This window comes from Petaurus breviceps, unplaced genomic scaffold (genome assembly GCF_028583685.1).
Source record: "Petaurus breviceps papuanus isolate PSGF00001 unplaced genomic scaffold, PetGlider_PUasm1.0 174, whole genome shotgun sequence".
NCBI lineage: Eukaryota > Metazoa > Chordata > Mammalia > Diprotodontia > Petauridae > Petaurus > Petaurus breviceps.
In genome coordinates, this window is record NW_027185761.1 from 69047595 (window position 1) to 69064131 (window position 16537).

Below are 16537 nucleotides of genomic sequence, written 5' to 3' on the forward strand. Positions count from 1 at the left end.
TGATGTGCACCAGTTAGCATATAGCATATTCCCAATGGATCATCCAAAATGTATATAGGCATACCATACATGGCATCTACATTAGTTTCATAGCACACATCAGGCACACAGAGAAATCTATATTGCACATGTTCCAAAGGTACATGGTGTACACCAAGTATTCAGGCATACTATTACACGTGTTCCACCAATGGACGCTATATTTCTTCTTACTCCTGTAGTATCCTAAGTCATCCTAAAACCTGACCTTGGAGTCCTGGTACTACTCTGGGGACCTGCTTCCTTTAAAAAAAATATTTTCTATTCTAATCTTAATACCAAATAAAACTAACAGTTCTGTATACAAAGTAGAACAGAGAAAGAGGATTGTACATGAAACGGAATCTCTCAAGTAAAACTTACTTTTCCTTTTAAGGGTGTGTGTGTGCATGTGTGTGCGTGTGTGTGTGTGTGTGTGTGTGTGTGTGTGTGCTGCTATCCTGCACCCTTATTTTAAGACCTGTTGGCCTGCTGTCTCAGTTCTGACCTCCTGGATGACCTAGGCTGTAGTGCCCGATACATAACTCCTTGGGGCCTCCTCAGGGGGAAATTTGGGCAGGAAGAGGGCAGCCTTTGGATTTAGCCCTTCCTTCATGGCTAGGCAGAGATCCTCCTTCATGCTGGCAGGCTCCCTAAACTCTTAAGAGGTTACTGACGTGCAGTTTCTTTTGTAAATTGGCTCCAAGAGTTCTCTCCCTATGTGGTATCATTTGACTCCAAGTGTTGATATGTAACTGCTGGATAGGCCGTCTCAAAGGCCCTTGGTATCTCCTCCATCATACTTGTCCTCTAGATAATCAGACTAGCTCCCATAGGGACAACAAGCAGTTGCAATGTATTATTACTACAGGGCTTTCACTGTGCTGTGGAGCCATTTTGTAAATAGCGTTTTTACCCACGTTTAGCATAGGGTGACTTTTGGCCAGTTCAGTATCTTATGCTTTCTCTGGACAGCAAGATTCCTTAGTAGGATGCTATCTTCTCCCTAAATTTACTGATGGTGAACTCAGGCATCAGCTTCTTACTTGTTCCCCTTTGAGCATTTCTCAGAATTTCTCATAGCTAAGCACTAGCTTCTATTAACTGATCTCTCTGTCACCTCCTTGACAAACTTGCTTTCAAAGTCTTGACTTGCTCAGAATGGATCCTGGCAGGGAAACCTTACCCTGGGAATACTTTTCTATGATGTGATGGCAACTGGAGAAAATTTCTGGTTTCAGCATAAAGTGACTGAGATGGACTGCCACCACCCAAATGTTAGTCATGTTCCCCCTACCACTTTTTAAAGGTTAGATGTCTATACGCACAAACTCCAAAGACTGGCTAGTCCTTATATTCTCCAGATCAGCAGTACAAGGAAGATTCATTTTCCTTTGAACACCTTGAACACACACACACATACACACCACCTACATCTCATGTACATCTCCCTCCATCTTGGGCCAGCAGAATTAATTTTGTAGCAACACCAAAGTTCTGTTTTGACCCAGATGTCCAAAGCCATCACCTAGGGTTTCAGAAAGGCCATGGGGCGCTATGCCATGGCTAGCACAAACTGCTTTTTTGTCCTGTGTGGTGATGGCTCACTACTCACTACATTGTTAACGACAATGCTCTATTTTGTCGTTCCAACTTTTCCACTCTCCCAGTACTAGGTTGTGAGTCTATGGGGTCCAAACCATCCATGTTTGATTTTTAGGACTTCTTTACAAAGAAGGACTCAAAGAAGGAGGAGGATATGATTCATCGACACTAGTAGCAAGTAGTTTGCTCCTATTCCCTTGGCCCCTCTCTTCTTCTCCTCACCTAGACCTGTTTCTGGTTTCCTCCTTATGAATTACATTGCAAAATTGAATTCTGTTTTCTCTCTCCAACTTCGTATTCCCTCTTTGGCTTCCTCTGATGTCCCCGTTTCCCTGTTGTTGTAATTATTTGTACATTAATTTCTCCATATATATGTCTATGTCTATGTCTGTGTTTGTGTGTGTGTTCCACCTTCCTTTGATCAGTTCAGAAAAGAAAGCAACTTATGAGATACCTGCTTCCCACATCTTTCTCTCCATGTTTATATACTTTTCTTCTCTAACATCCCAACTATGTGAAAAAGCAAGTTCCTGATCATTTTTTCCTGAATGTATTCCTTCCCCACCCCTTCTTTTCTTTTCTCTCTCAAACACAAAAACAGAGCAAAACAACTTTCAAGCTCTGTTTCTCTTTTTGTTAACTCCCTCTGTGACAGATAAAGGTGATGTGTTTCTAAAAGGACACAATTCTTCTCCCCCTATTAGAATATAAACACTTTGTCATTAATTATTAAGTCACTTCCAATTGCTTGAATGTATTTATCTTTCTAGCTTTCTCCTGACTCCTGTGCTTGTGTTCCAAGGTTTCTACTCATTTATTTTTTTTTCTTCACCAAAAGGTCCATCTCCCTTCCCCTTTAGGGTTATAATTAGTCTTGAAGAATAAGTTATTCTTGGCTGTAAGCCTCCATCTTTTGCCTTTGGAATATCATATTTTAAGATCTTCTCTTTATATAGTTACATCATAGTCTTGTGTGATCCTGACTATGGTAATTTGATACTTGAACTCTTTTTTTTTTTTTTTTAGTTTCTTGTAGTAGTTTTTTCACTGACATGTATGTTCTGTGTTTTGGCTATGACACTCCTGCCTGTTTTTAATTGGGGTTTCTTTCAGGACATGACTGATCCTTTCAATTTTTACTTTTCCCTAAATGTCCAATAGATTTGGGCAGGTCTGTGATTTCTTGAAATATGATACCTAGGATTTTTGTTTGGTGAATCTAATGATTCCTAAATTATGCTTGACTTATTTTCAGTTGTTTTTCATAGTAGGTATTTTATATTTTCTTAAACTTTTAAAATCTTTTCACTTTGTTCTGATATTTCTTGTTTCCTGGGGTCATTGGCTTTTGTTTGCTCCATTATAGTGTTCAGGTAGTTCATTACTTGGATAAAGTTTTGTATCTTCTGCATTAACTCTATTGGGCAGCATCTGGTATAGCACTTGTCCCAATATACGAGTGGATTCTCATCTGTTCAAACATTGAAATCTAGTTCCAAATACACACTCTTAGAGCCTCTCTCTTCAAAGCCAAGAACTCTTGATTTTTTGATATGATAATATCAGCCTTCTTATCTCTGAATTTCTGATTGGAAAATGCAGTAGGCTTCTGGTGGCTCTCACTCTTCCGGTGTATAACTACCAGCGTCAGGGTGAAGCACAGAAATTTTGCTTGAATCTACAAAAGCCAACACTGGCAGTGCATTCATGAGGCAGCTGACCATGTCCTTGAAGGTCTTCTGGTATTTATCATCTGCTCCAATGACGTACCAATGGTGTCTAAGGGTTTAGGCTTGCTCCCTCCCCACCTCCATCTGCTTTTGCATTTGGAAATCCAAGGTAACTCTACTATATTTCCTCTTCAATTTCAACATATAAATTAAATTCAGTAAGCATCTATTTATTACCTACTTTGTGTAAGACACTGAAGATACAGAGAAAAAATGAAACAAACACTTTGGGGGCAGCTGGGTGGCACAGTGGATAGAGCACTGGCCCTAGAGTCAGAAGGCCCTGAGTTCAAATGTGGCCTCAGACATATACTAGCTGTGTGACCCTGGGCAAGTCACTTAACCCCAATTGCCTAAAAATAAACAAAAAATGAAAAATAAAAAAAAAGCAAGAAAAAAAGGGAACAAACCAAACACCTTAGGGGCAGAGAGCAGTGCCTCCTTGGTGATGGGTGGACACTCCTTTCTGAAGCTCTCCCAGTTCTCATTGGGATTTAGAGTTCAAGGCATCATGAGTTTTCCCCCTGTTTTCTTTCCGTTTTTGCTTGTGTCCCTGATGGCTGAATCAGTTTCAGAAGAGACTTTCACAGTGTTCTTGAAATGTCCCAGGCTGTCTGAATTAAGGGATGCTGTCACAGTGCAGGAGCATACACAGCTTTTTGGGAGATGTTCAGAGATTTCCTCTTATAAGCAAGATTCTCTTGCTTCCAATCTTTGTGGGAAATTAAGTTCATGACAATATTCATTACATGTCCTTCTTCAAGACCCTTCCTTTACCATGGAAAAAACAAAAGGAAAAATTTTCAGCTCCTGAAAAATACAAGTTTGTTAAGGTTTTTGAGTTTCTGTCCCAAGTCATCAGTTCTCCTTAGTTTTTCACTAAAAGAGCTAATTTTATACCTTAGCTTTCCTTTCATTTATTTTCTGAGGCTTTCCAACTCTCCCTTAAATTCTTATGTTCTATGCTTTTTTTTTGGTCAGGGGCAGGGAAGTGCAGAGGGAATTCTGGTTGTAGATACTACAAAATTCTCTTCATTTGAGGTTTTATCCTGTGGTTTTCTTACCCTGCACTATTTCTTTGTTGTATTAGGTGCTTTTATTTGCTCATTTTCTTAGTTTTTTTCTGCTGATCTCCCCTCCCCAGCCCCTGACCAAGGATGCTTCCTTGGGATAATTTTGCCCCTTTTCCCCCCTTTTCAAAAAGTGTCTTTGGCACATTTCTTGATGTTTCAATGAGCTAATTGGGAGGTCAGCTCATATCAAGGTTCTCACTCAGCTTTCTTGATGCTTAAGCTTCTTCTTTCATCTTTTGACATCTTGTATTACAGGATTTTTTGGAAGTTGCTGCCCAGTCTTACCCTGTTTCTTTATTTCTTCCAGCCCCTCTTAGTCCTTGGACCAAGCCATTTTTTCCCCTGAGGTTCAACTTACTTGTACTTGTTGGGGAGTGGCTCTCATCCCAGTGGTTGTAGCTTGGGCTTCTCTTGACCACTCTCTAGGTGGCCTAGCATAGACTTTGGCCTCAGCCCTATCTCTTCCTTGTGCAGTCACCAACATGGAGTTTGTTTTCTCTCACACTATGACCCTGATTGATCCTGACCACTTATCAAAGGTCATACTGACTTCAGGACACTCGGACAACCTCCTGGACCCTCCTCTTTGCCTCTCTCTCCTTGATTCCTTTTTATGGTCACTAAATATTGGAGGTTGCCCTGCTTTCAAGACCTTCCAAAAGGGCCCCTGGGCATCTCTGCCTTGTCTCTATCTCCTGGAGGCAGTTAAGTGGTATTGTGGATAGCAGGCTGGACTTGGATCAAGATGATCTGAGTTCAAATCTTGCCCCAGACACTAGCTGTGTGTCTAACTTACCCTCTCTCAACCTCAGTTTTCTAATCTATAAAATGGGGATAGTGATGTCACCTATTTCACAGGATGGTTGTGAAAATCAAATATGCTAACATATGTAATATGCTTTTCAAAACTTAAAAGCTCTATGTAGATGTTAGTCATCATCATTATTCACATGACTGATCCTAAGGTATGGTTGCCGAGTATTGGAGATTGCCCTGATGCCAGGCCTCTGGGAGGGCCCCCAGATGCCAGATGCCTAGGCACCTCTGCCCCCCCCTTTCATCTACTTGGGCAGTCTCTTCCCAGGAGCACTCTTGCCGATTTGTCTCCTGCTGTGCCTCCTACAGGCTGGGTTCTAGATCCCACTGGCACCAGGCCCCAGTAGGCCTGCCCTCCCCTGGAGCCTGAACAGGCTTCTGGCCGGCTTTGTGTGCAATCTTGAATTGAATAGAAGAGTTTCTGTGGGTTTCTTTTTAGTTTTATCCCTCATTGCTTCAACAGACAGTCTTTTTCATACTTGCTAATGAGTTTTTTTAGGGGAGTTTGACTTAACTGTGACTTTTGGCACTACCATATTTTCTAGGAGTTAACCTTATCAGACCATGGTTCATCTTTGTTCCTGCTGGTGCTGGAGCAGAACTAGTGATGTGTCCCTTTTTACCTAAGGGGCTTTCTGTTCTCGCCTACATCCCTGGGGCTGAATCAACTCTGGATCTCTATTCTGTCATAGAAGTTTAGATGAAGACAAGATTGTAGGAGGCAACAGTAGATGGTGGGCAGGCTGGCAAAAGCCTGAGGTGGCAGACTGCTGTCCCTTTCTGATAGACTCAGCAGCCTCCTGCTTCTTAAGTCCTGACCGGTGGCACCATATGGTTTGCAGTGCCTAGAGCAGTGTCCAGGCAACCTGCAGTGTGGGTAGACATGGCATCATCCTCTTCTTTTTAGTCTGTGATGTCAGCCTTATGCACAGTACCTTGATTTACCCTTTTGGGGTTATTTTTATGAGTTTGGTGTGCTTCTTACTGTTTTGAGATAATTGGGGGAACTGGAATCAGACACAATCTTTCACACGGCCATTTTGCTGGAATTCCACCAGCTACATTTTTCCCTGATCTACTCAAAGTAGCAGGAGCCTCACATGTCCCTTGGGACCTGTGTTCACCCAGCCAAAGACACAAGTTTTCTTTTCCTTAGCTTTCTCCTCGGTGGGAATCTGATCAGCCCGTATCAGGCAGCCTTTCCAGCAGACGGCTGGGCTGACTTGTCTTTGTGTCTCCAGTGCCTGGCATTGTGCTTGGCATATTGTGGGCCCTTCACAGATGTTTGTTCACTCATTGGTTTGTATCTCCTGCCCTTCTAGAGGAAGGCACTATTTACATTTGTCTTTGTATCTCTAGGACACAGTAGGCACTTAATAAGATGCTTATGATTGGATGGATAGATGGAATTCTGGAAGTGGCCAATCCATCTTTGAGATCCAATAATTTGTACTCATCGGAATCTTTCCAGCCCGATTCTGCAGTACTGTGGACGTTGTGGGCAAGACATGGAGATGATGGGACTCTGTGATGGTGCCTTGGACGAACAGCTCCTTGATGGGATTCCCAATGTCCTCCATCTCTGAGAGTCATCTCCATGGGGCCAGTCTGGCGAATGTTGGCAGTTGTCGGGGTGGATTATACATTTTGTTCCTTAGGTACATCCTGTTCTTCATGTGGAGAAAAACTCTTGGTGCCCTTACCCTGAATTCCTTCCCTAGCAATACCTATTCCTTTACAGGGTCTCTTAAGTCTAAGGAATTGGGCTTCTCTGGATCTGCCCTGAGCCTGTGGGGTCATGGCATACTCAGTGCTTTTGATCAGCACAGGCCTCTCTCCTTTTGTCTTCTTTGGCACAAGAAGTATACCCTGCCTACAAGGGTGTTCTAGTCCCAACCTAGCGGTGCCCTGCCAGTCCTTTGAAAAGAACCTGAGAATTCACCAAATCAGCACAAAAATTCCAAGTATATTGACTGGGTCTAGACATTCTGAAGTCCCAGTGTTCACCTTCTCCTTGACATTCATGAATTTCCTGACTAACTGTCCAAGTGACAGATATGATTCCCATGTGAATGAATTCCCTCCTTACTTCATCCTCAATGTCCTGGCCTGGGCAAGGCCACAGAGGCATACACCTTTGGCTTTCATGGAACCATAGGTACAAACACATCCTCTACCTCTAGCCTCCTGGTCACTACGGTCAGTTTTCTGTGATCTCAGCCTTTTGCAGCCACTGAACTTTTGATCACCACTCTCTTCAACAGTCTCTCTAACCTTAGGACAAAGCTATATACTCTTGGGAGAGAGGTAGGAATTCCATGTTGCCATCACCTGTACCCTCAGTGCCACCATCCTGGCTGTCCAATGAACACAAATGTAACACTTTACCTCACAACAAAGGCTCACTACCTTGGCTTGTAGCCCCCTGAGATTCCTGCATTCCATCTAGGGTATATTCTAGCCAGGTATCAAAGATTTTCCTGACTGATAATCGAGCATCACCTCTCCTCCATCCCCAAATATCCCCATAATTGAACTTTGTGGGCCTTCATGGGTTGTAGGGCTTGATTGATGGTTAAACTCATGGTTCACTGGTTAGATATTCGAGTATCTCGCTTCCAAACAGTCATTTTGCACACTCCACAACCCGTTCTGCTTTTTCTGTGTTGACCTTATCTTGTTCAGCAACTCTTGGTCAAAAGTGGAGGGCCAAGTAGTTCAACTATTCTCTTTTCTATATATTTCTTTGTTGCCCTGGGCAGGCCTGGTGATTTCAGGTAGCTCACACATTTCTTTCTGAATAGCTTCCCCATTGCGGAACGCACACACACACACACACACACACACACACACACACACACGAGTCCAGACAACTATGAAAAAGTACCTTCAGTGGTGCTCTAATTCCATCAGTGGAGTCCTGTAACTCAACAGTCATAGTGGCCACTCCCTTCAGTCCACAAGTATACGATGTTCTCTGGACCCAAACCTGCCTAGATCCTTAAGCACTTGCTTCAGAGGAAGTTTTGTGTAGTGATGGTGATCTATGCCTCTGAGCAACCACCACAAAATATATTAAACAGATCTTGGAACAAGCCAAAGTTCCCAGGAAGCTGCCCTAGCCCTGAGTTCCCCAAGCATGAATGAATCCTTGACAAGTCTCACAAAGCATCATGATGCAAATGCTCTAAATTAAAGCTTTGAGGAACTACAATGATCTTGGGGACATGATCTTTAATAACCAGTCAATCAACTAGGATTTATTCAGCACCTTTTATGTGCCAGGCACCATGTTAAGCCCTGGGGATGCAAAGACAGCAATGAAACGTAAGGTTGATATAACTCCTCTTGCCTCCACCCAGAGAGGCTTCTCTTCCCCAGTCTCCTGGACTCTTTTTCGCCCTTGCTTTCCTTTGCACTCTCACTTTCACTCGCTCTCACTCTCTCTTGCTCTGGCTCTCTGGATGCTTTCCTCTTAATATTTAAATTTAGATTCTATCTTGCTCTCCCCATAGGGGTATTCAAGTCAGTTCCCCAGTAGGCATTTTGGACTTCTGGGGCAGCCCTATGAATTCATTGGTATATTAAATTAAATGAGGAAATTCCCTCTACCAATGGATACTGGCCCCTGCTCTGTAACTTACAGTCATTTGCTTGGGGTTACTGAGAAGTGAACTAATTTCCTAAAGGTAACATCATTGTTATAGGACAGATGTGGGAATTGAACCCAGATTTTCCTAACTCCAAGGCTGGTGCTCTATCTGCTATTCCTCCAAACCATTTTGAACATAAAGCATATTTGTTAAAAGGATATCAGTGGATAAAGGCAACTTATCTCCAAATCCAGAAGGAAGTGAATGGAGCTAATAGCCTCCCTTCCTCTCAGATCTGCAGAAACATTCTTTGGGCACCAATTAGAAAAATCTCAATTATGTGAGTGGAGTAGGAAAACCTCGATGAAGGACTCGGTGTCTGAGTCCTGCCTCTCAGCTTGTTGTCCCTGTAGTCCCTGCCCCTTGCATTGACTTCTGTGTGCCCACATCTGTCTGAGCTTGCATCCTGCTTGCTTCTGCTTCTGCTGCTGCTTCTGCTTCTGCTTCTGCTGCTGCTTCTGCTCCTGCTTCTGCTGCTGCTTCTGCTACTGCTTCTGCTTGCTGCCATAATTGTGGATGCTTCTTAATGCCTCCTTTTCCTCATATTCCTCCTCCTCTTCTCCCTCCCCCTTTTTCTTGTTCCTAGTAATCTCTGCTTTTCTCCAATCAGTGCCTATGCCTTGGGACCAGGGCATTATAGGAAAGGTAATTTCCCCCAGTTCCTTTCCTTCTCCATTGTGCATGTCCATTACACAGTAAGCCTACTGTAGCCAGGGTGGTTTAGTCATAACATGAATGAAATGAGAGCTAGGAGCCCTGGCCCTCATCCTGGTCCTGCTGCTAGGTAGCAGGTAATGTGATAGTAAATCATTTAACCTTTGGGTCTCATTTGTTTTCATCTATGAGATGACATGACTTGGACTACCAGTTTTCTTAGGTCTCATTCAGCTCTAAAATGAGATGGTTTTTGTCCTTGCAATAATCTCTTTAATTAGACCATCTTCTCATGCAGAAAAGAACTTTGGACACTGGAAGAGAGTTGTATGGGAAAGGAAACTCCAAAGATATATTGATTTCATTTCACTCTTTTGGGCTACATCTCTCATTTTTCTATTTGATTCCAGCTTGTGATTTCAGGTAAAGAAGTCCCAAGTATGGAAACTCCCACCACAATTTTGGTTGAAGATTATTAGCAACTTGTTTGGAATTTATAGCCTCAGAGTGTTGCCTGGGCATACTATTGCCCTTGGTCACATAGGTAATGGGTGTTTATGCTTATTCATGTTTATTTCAGTAGAAAATCTAAGATTTAGAGCTGGAAGGGCCCTTAGAGCCCATGTCATCCACTCCCCTCATTTGACCAATGAGGAAAATTGGGACCTAGAGAAATGAAGTGACTTGCTTGAGGTCAGACAGATATAAATGGCAGAGCCAGGACTGAACCAATCCAGGGTCTCTGATGTCAGCTCTCCCACCCTCTCCACCATACCTTGTAATGTACTGCATTGTAAAGAGTTCATACATTTTTTAAAAAATGAAGATAATTTACTTTCAATATAAGGGAATAGGAATTATTTTCCCCAAAGAGTAAAACAAATTGTTTGGGATGGCCAACATACATTTAAACTTGACTATTCAGATCTTAAAAATTAAATGAAGAAGAAAACAGGCATCTAGACTATTTCCTGCCTGGCAGCTACAGTCTCCTTGTAAAAGGCTGTACTGTAGAGGATTTTAACAGACTAGGGTCACCTGAAAATAGATTTTGCTCTTTGGTCCATTGTATATAATGATAATATAAGAAAAATAAAAGCAACGCAGCCTGCTGAGGCTGCTGTTTGGCTGGGGCAGTCATAGAGTACATAGAAAATACTGAGCTTTTTCCTTTTCCTTTATTTCAAGTAAGTGTAATGTGGATTGTACTGAGCATGTGCAGATACTCCCTGCCTGCTTTGAGTCAACCACAAGGGAGTTTTGGGGCTGGCTTCTTGCCAAGTAGGACTCAGGGCTAAAGGCTCATTAGAAGAGCTGATGCCTGAGCCGATGTACAAAAGGGATCGACCCATCCCTGCTGACTTTCCTTCCAAACCCTCCCCTCCCCCCCCAACAATGGCAGAAGCCCAAGTTCAGTTGAATTCTAGGGCAGCATCTGTTGAAGTCTCTTGTCTCCATAGCAACATAGGCACCACATGATCTACCCTCCCCCAATCCTAGAACCTTCCTATCCAAATGATCTTATATGTAACACTTTGTATTAATTCGTATTTATTCTATCTATATTTATTCTGTATATATTTATATATATGTGTATATGTACATATGTGTGTGTGTGTTTGGGGGGGTCGTCTCCCTCATTAGAATGCAAGCTCCTTGCAACTATGGATCATTTTATTCTGTGTTTGTTTTTGTATTCTCAGTGTCTGACACTGAGTAGACACTTCAAAACTGTTTGGCGATTGACTGATTGATCCATATGCCACAAAGCTTGAAGGAGTTTTTAGGACCTGAGTTTGTGAGGTGGGAGAGGTTAACCTTGCTTATTTGCATTGTTTCCCAAGCCCCAGGCTTCTTCCAAAAAGGCAAACCTCTGAGTGGCTCACCCAGGGTGGTACTGCGATTGGAGATGGCCTTCTTAGCTTGGAGTGGTAAGACCGAACATGTTGGGCAGTAGCCCAGGGAAGCAGAGAGCTAGGTCCAGGTAACCTAGTGAATCCCAGTCCATTGAAGAGAACAAAGAAAGAAGGTGGGGACTGGTGCTAGATCTTGAAGGACTATGGGAGCTGTGATTGTGAGATTGTTTCTGGCAGCCAGAAGGGATCAGGTAAGGCAACTGGGTACTCTTGGCTTAGAGAGTCCCTCTGAAGACTCATAGATCCTTGTAGCCTATGGAGGACACCCAGGAGATTGGATCTCTCTAATTCTTTGACAGAGGCCTGTGGGACTCCACATAATGTGTCACACACATTTCTCCTTTAAAATGTCTGAAGTTATTCAGTCATATTGAAATTCTACTTGTTAAAGATTCAAGTGAATGAAAATTCAAACGTTCTTCAAATTGTCTCAGTTTCCTTACCTGTAAAAGAAAGGTGTTGGGGGTAGATGGTCTTAGAGGTCCTTTCCAGCTCTAGAACTAAGTTCTTGGATCCCGTGAATATTTCATAGGACCCAGGAAGGGACAATTATAGAGTTCTAGGAAGTAGGAAAGATTCAGAATGGAAACAAATGACAAATTGTGCCTAAGATAGGTCCGACTATTTCATCTCCTTGCAGAGAGCAAACAGGAAGAGGAACATTCCTTGGGAAGAAGGATTACAGGAGCTATGGAATCCTATAGTCTCAGCTCTCCTCCCCACTCCCCCCCACAGTCCTGCCCTGGAGAGCCTGGAAGGAAGCAGACTTCTCTGGGGATAGAAATATTGGAACAGAGACCTCAGTGGGGAAGATCTTGGGGAGGCTGGGAGGGATAAACTGTGTCCTTTAAACACCTCCTCCTTCCTGCGCTGTCAGTTGGAATGAGAGGTGGAGGAAGAGTGTGGGGATGAATTGTCTCTCAGTGAAAGGGTTTCCTCAAGTGACAAGAAAGTTGCATTCCATGAGCATCATGCCTTATTATCAGAAACTTCTCCCCTAGAAACAGAAAACATGCAGACTCCTCAGCCCTCACTTCCAACCTCTAGTCTCCTCCAGATGCTCTTGCTAGAGTCTGCTGGTGAACACATGTGAGTTCAAATCCCAACTCTGACAAGATCACATGTGTGACTTTGGGTAAATGACTTAGCCTTCTTTGGCCTCAGATTCCTCATCTGTACAATGAGTGAGGTTAGACTAGATGGCCTCTGAGGTCCCTTCCAGGCTTTGATCTGTGAACCTCCATCCCCAACTTGACTTTCAGGAGGTGAGCCCTCTCTCCCTTAGGAACCCAGTAGCACCACTGTCTCCTTCTTCACCTCCTCCCCTGCCTCCTATCACCAATCTCCCACTGAGTTTCCCCAATCTGCTTTGTGACTGAAGAAAATGTTAGCTGAGACTTTGCTGTGTATGCACAGAATTCTTTGGTGACTTTTTTCTATTCCTTCTCATAGACTTAGAGAATTAGAGCTGGAAAAAGGCTTCACCACTTAGCTTCTCAAGAGAAATCTTTCCTTCCTGAATGAGAGTGAACCAGAGAATTGCCCTGAAATGTGTACTAATATACTTTGTTAATGGTAGTCATTTTTTAAACTCTGAAGATAAGTCAGAAAGCTATTCATTCATTCATCATTCATTCATTCATCCATCATTCATTGATTCAACAATGTCCACAGTGATAAGGTTGGGCAAGCCAGCAGATTGGAGATGGTGACTAGACAGGACTAGCAACGATCTCTGCCTTTGGCTTTTCATGTGTTTGGGGTTTTTATTGTGGAGGGAAAAGGAAGTAGTGGCCAGAGTGCTGGAATTGGAGTCAGGAAGACTGAGAACTCAAAACTGAACTCAAATCCCACCTCTGACACTTTTTGATTATGTGACCAGGGGGAAATCACCTAACTACTCTGAACCTCAGTTTCCTCACTTGTCAAAATAGATAGTAACAGTATTTACCTCCCAGGGTTTGTTGTAAGGTTCAAATGAGAAAATGATCGCAAATCTCTTTGAAAACTTTTAAGTGCCATGGAAAAGCCAATTATTACTATTTCTGTTGACCAAGAATCACTAAATCTGTTGATTGGTAAATGAACATTTCTGCCATGTTTTCCTCTGTTTAAATAGTCATACAATCTTGTATGACTACAAGGACTGTCTCTTGACTGTGTTTAGTGATATCTGCACAGTTGCTCATCTTTCTAATGGCCTCCTTGCTCATTTGCTTTGGATGGTCTGAGTTTGGTTTCTCCCTCTTGCTGACTGAGCGAGCTTGGACAAACCTTTAAGAGCATTAGTTTGTTCTGCTGGATGGGGATATTCACACTTGTATAGTGGGTTGATCAGGGGAGTTCCCTTATGAATTTGATGAAGTTGCCCATTGGCCCCTCTTTGAGAGGATTGAGGACATCTCCTGCTTAAGGATCATGGATCAGGGCTGAATGCTGGACCCATGACTCCCTTTCCTAGGGAGATGCCTTTCCCCATGACCTTGACCAGGGAATGCCTTTGATCAACCCTCCATACTTGCACTACCTACCTCACAGGGTTGTTGTGAGGGTCCAATGAGGACGGAGCTCAAGTACTTTGTGAATCTTCAAGCATCATCTCCACGACAGCAGACACCATGCTCTCAGCATACTCCAACTGGGGCTCCTACCAGGCCCTTGAATCAGCACCTCCTGGAAATGGAATGGAGACAGATGCTTAATCCTACCCATTTTAAGGACTAAAGCCACATTAGTAAGGCAACTCCAATTCTTGGGATTCTATGCTAACCTTTGAATGGAAGAAAAATCCAGAAACAAAATGCCCCTAAATCACTTAGCTGTAATTGTCTGGACTTTTCAGATTAAATTGTGGGGGATTTAGGAGTCTGAATTTTGGGGATTTCAGTTTTCTTCCTCCAGATTCTGTCATTTTCACTCCCTCTCTGGCACTGGCGAAGGCCAAAAGACTGAAAAGAGATTTACTTAAAAGTGAAAAAAGCTGAAGAATCATCTTTAACTTGAGATGTCAGTTTGGCAGAAACATTTTTATAAGAACAGGGCACTTTCTGCCCTTTATTTGTCTCTTTGCCAAGCTAAAGTCTGCATAGCCCTCAAGGCCTAACTCAAGACATTGCTTCCGCGAAGCTTTTTTCCCCTGTCTCTGCCTCCCAGTGAACTTTTCTGCCTTTGGGTTATCTCCAGCATGGACAGGATGTCCCACATGATCGCGTGCTTCTAGAATGTATCCTAAGTGTTCCATGTTTTGTATTTGTGGGTGTCTTGTCTGCCTTTGTAGACTGCTAGCTTCTCAAAAGCAAGCGCCATTGCTGCTGCTGCTTCTGTAACCTCCTGAGCCCTCAGCACAATAATGGGCACACAGGGGGAATCTGGTAAATGCATACAGGTTGGAGCTTGACTTGAGACAACCCATTTCCAAAATGGATTGGTTCAAGGTACAGTAAGTTCTTTTCACTGTAGGTTTTCAAGGCTGAAGGACTATGCATGGGATGAAGTAGAGGGGGGTCTCCTGTACAAGTAAGGGTTGGATGAGCTGGCCACCAAGGCCCTGCCAACTCTGAAATCTGGTGCGCCTGTGACTTCAGCCAAATCGTAGAATGAACTTGTTTTCAGTGGAAGACTTCAGAACTTCTGACTCATCAGCATCACAAACTCAACAAATCCCAATGGAAACTCATTATCTTCTCCCTAATCCCATTCTTCTTCCCAATTGCCTCTTTCAGTCAAGGGTGTTGCTATATTTCCAGTCCCCAAGTTCATAGGTTTAGGGTCATGCACAACTCTTCCCTCCTTCCATCCTCAGCCCCATTTTGAATCAATTGCCAAATCTTGTTGACTCTACCTCCCCAACATAGTTTCTGTCTGTCCCCTTCTCTCTCCCCCCATAGCCACTGCTCTAGTTCAGACCCTTGCTACCTGTAGCCTGAACTCATAACAATTTCCTAATTTGACTTTTAGCTTCTGGTCTCTCCTTCCTCCAGTATTCCACAGTGCTGGTAAAGTAATTTCTATGTATCATAGGAGAGACCATGACATTCCCTTGCTCCAAAATATCAACCCTTAAGCTTGGAATTTAAGTCTCTTCACAAACTATCTCCAGCTCAACTGCCCTACTGGCCTTTCCCCAAAGTTCGAATTCTCCCTCCTGTCTCTGATTTTTTGAAGGCCATCTCCTATGCCTAGAGTCCACTCTCTCCTCACCTCCACCTCTTACACTCCTTAGCTTCTTTCCAGGCTTAGTTCTTAAGCTATGTCCTCCATGAGATGTTCTATACGATACCATTCACGATCCTGGAGTACTTGTTTGAGCTCTCTCTCTCTCTCTCTCTCTCTCTCTCTCTCTCTCTCTCTCTCTCTTTCTCTCTCTCTTTCTGTTTCTCTGTCTGTCTCTCTCCTTTCCCTCTCCCCCTCCTCAAATGATCAAGTGTTTACTTTTCTGTGTATATGTTGTATCCCTACTAAGTGCATTGTGTTTCCAGCTCCTCAGACAGTGCCTGGCACATCGTAGGCACTTACTAAATGTGTATTGAATTTTACAAGTGACTCTAAATGGGAGATTTAATTAAATCCTTCCTTTGACCAAAACCTTGCTTTTTTTCGTAACTGTTCTCTAGCAAATGCTATCGTCTTTTTAGAACCCTGCTGACAAAGAGTGAGATAGGCAGTCAGCTGTAATCCCATTGATTGTTCTGTGTTCTGAAGAATCAGGATCAGCTGAATTGTATGTATGGAAAAAAAGATTGGAGCTGTTCATTCAGGATGCCTTTGCTCAGTGGGAGGGACATGGGCTTTTGGGATATCCTAGTTGTGAACCACATATTGTTTCCATTAGGGTGATAATTAGCATATATTTTACATATCTGTTTTAAATTGAAAGCTGGAAACTATAAGGAACTTGGCAAGCAAGTTGGGAACTCAAGACCCTGTCATTTGGGAATGTTTTGTGGTGGATACAACATACACAGGGCTGAAGTAACCTGAGCGTTTTCGTGTGCATACAAGCTTGGCGGATTGTGCAACTTTTCTTAATATGTGTTTGTCCAAATCCACAGAGCTAAATCCTGTTCTTCAGC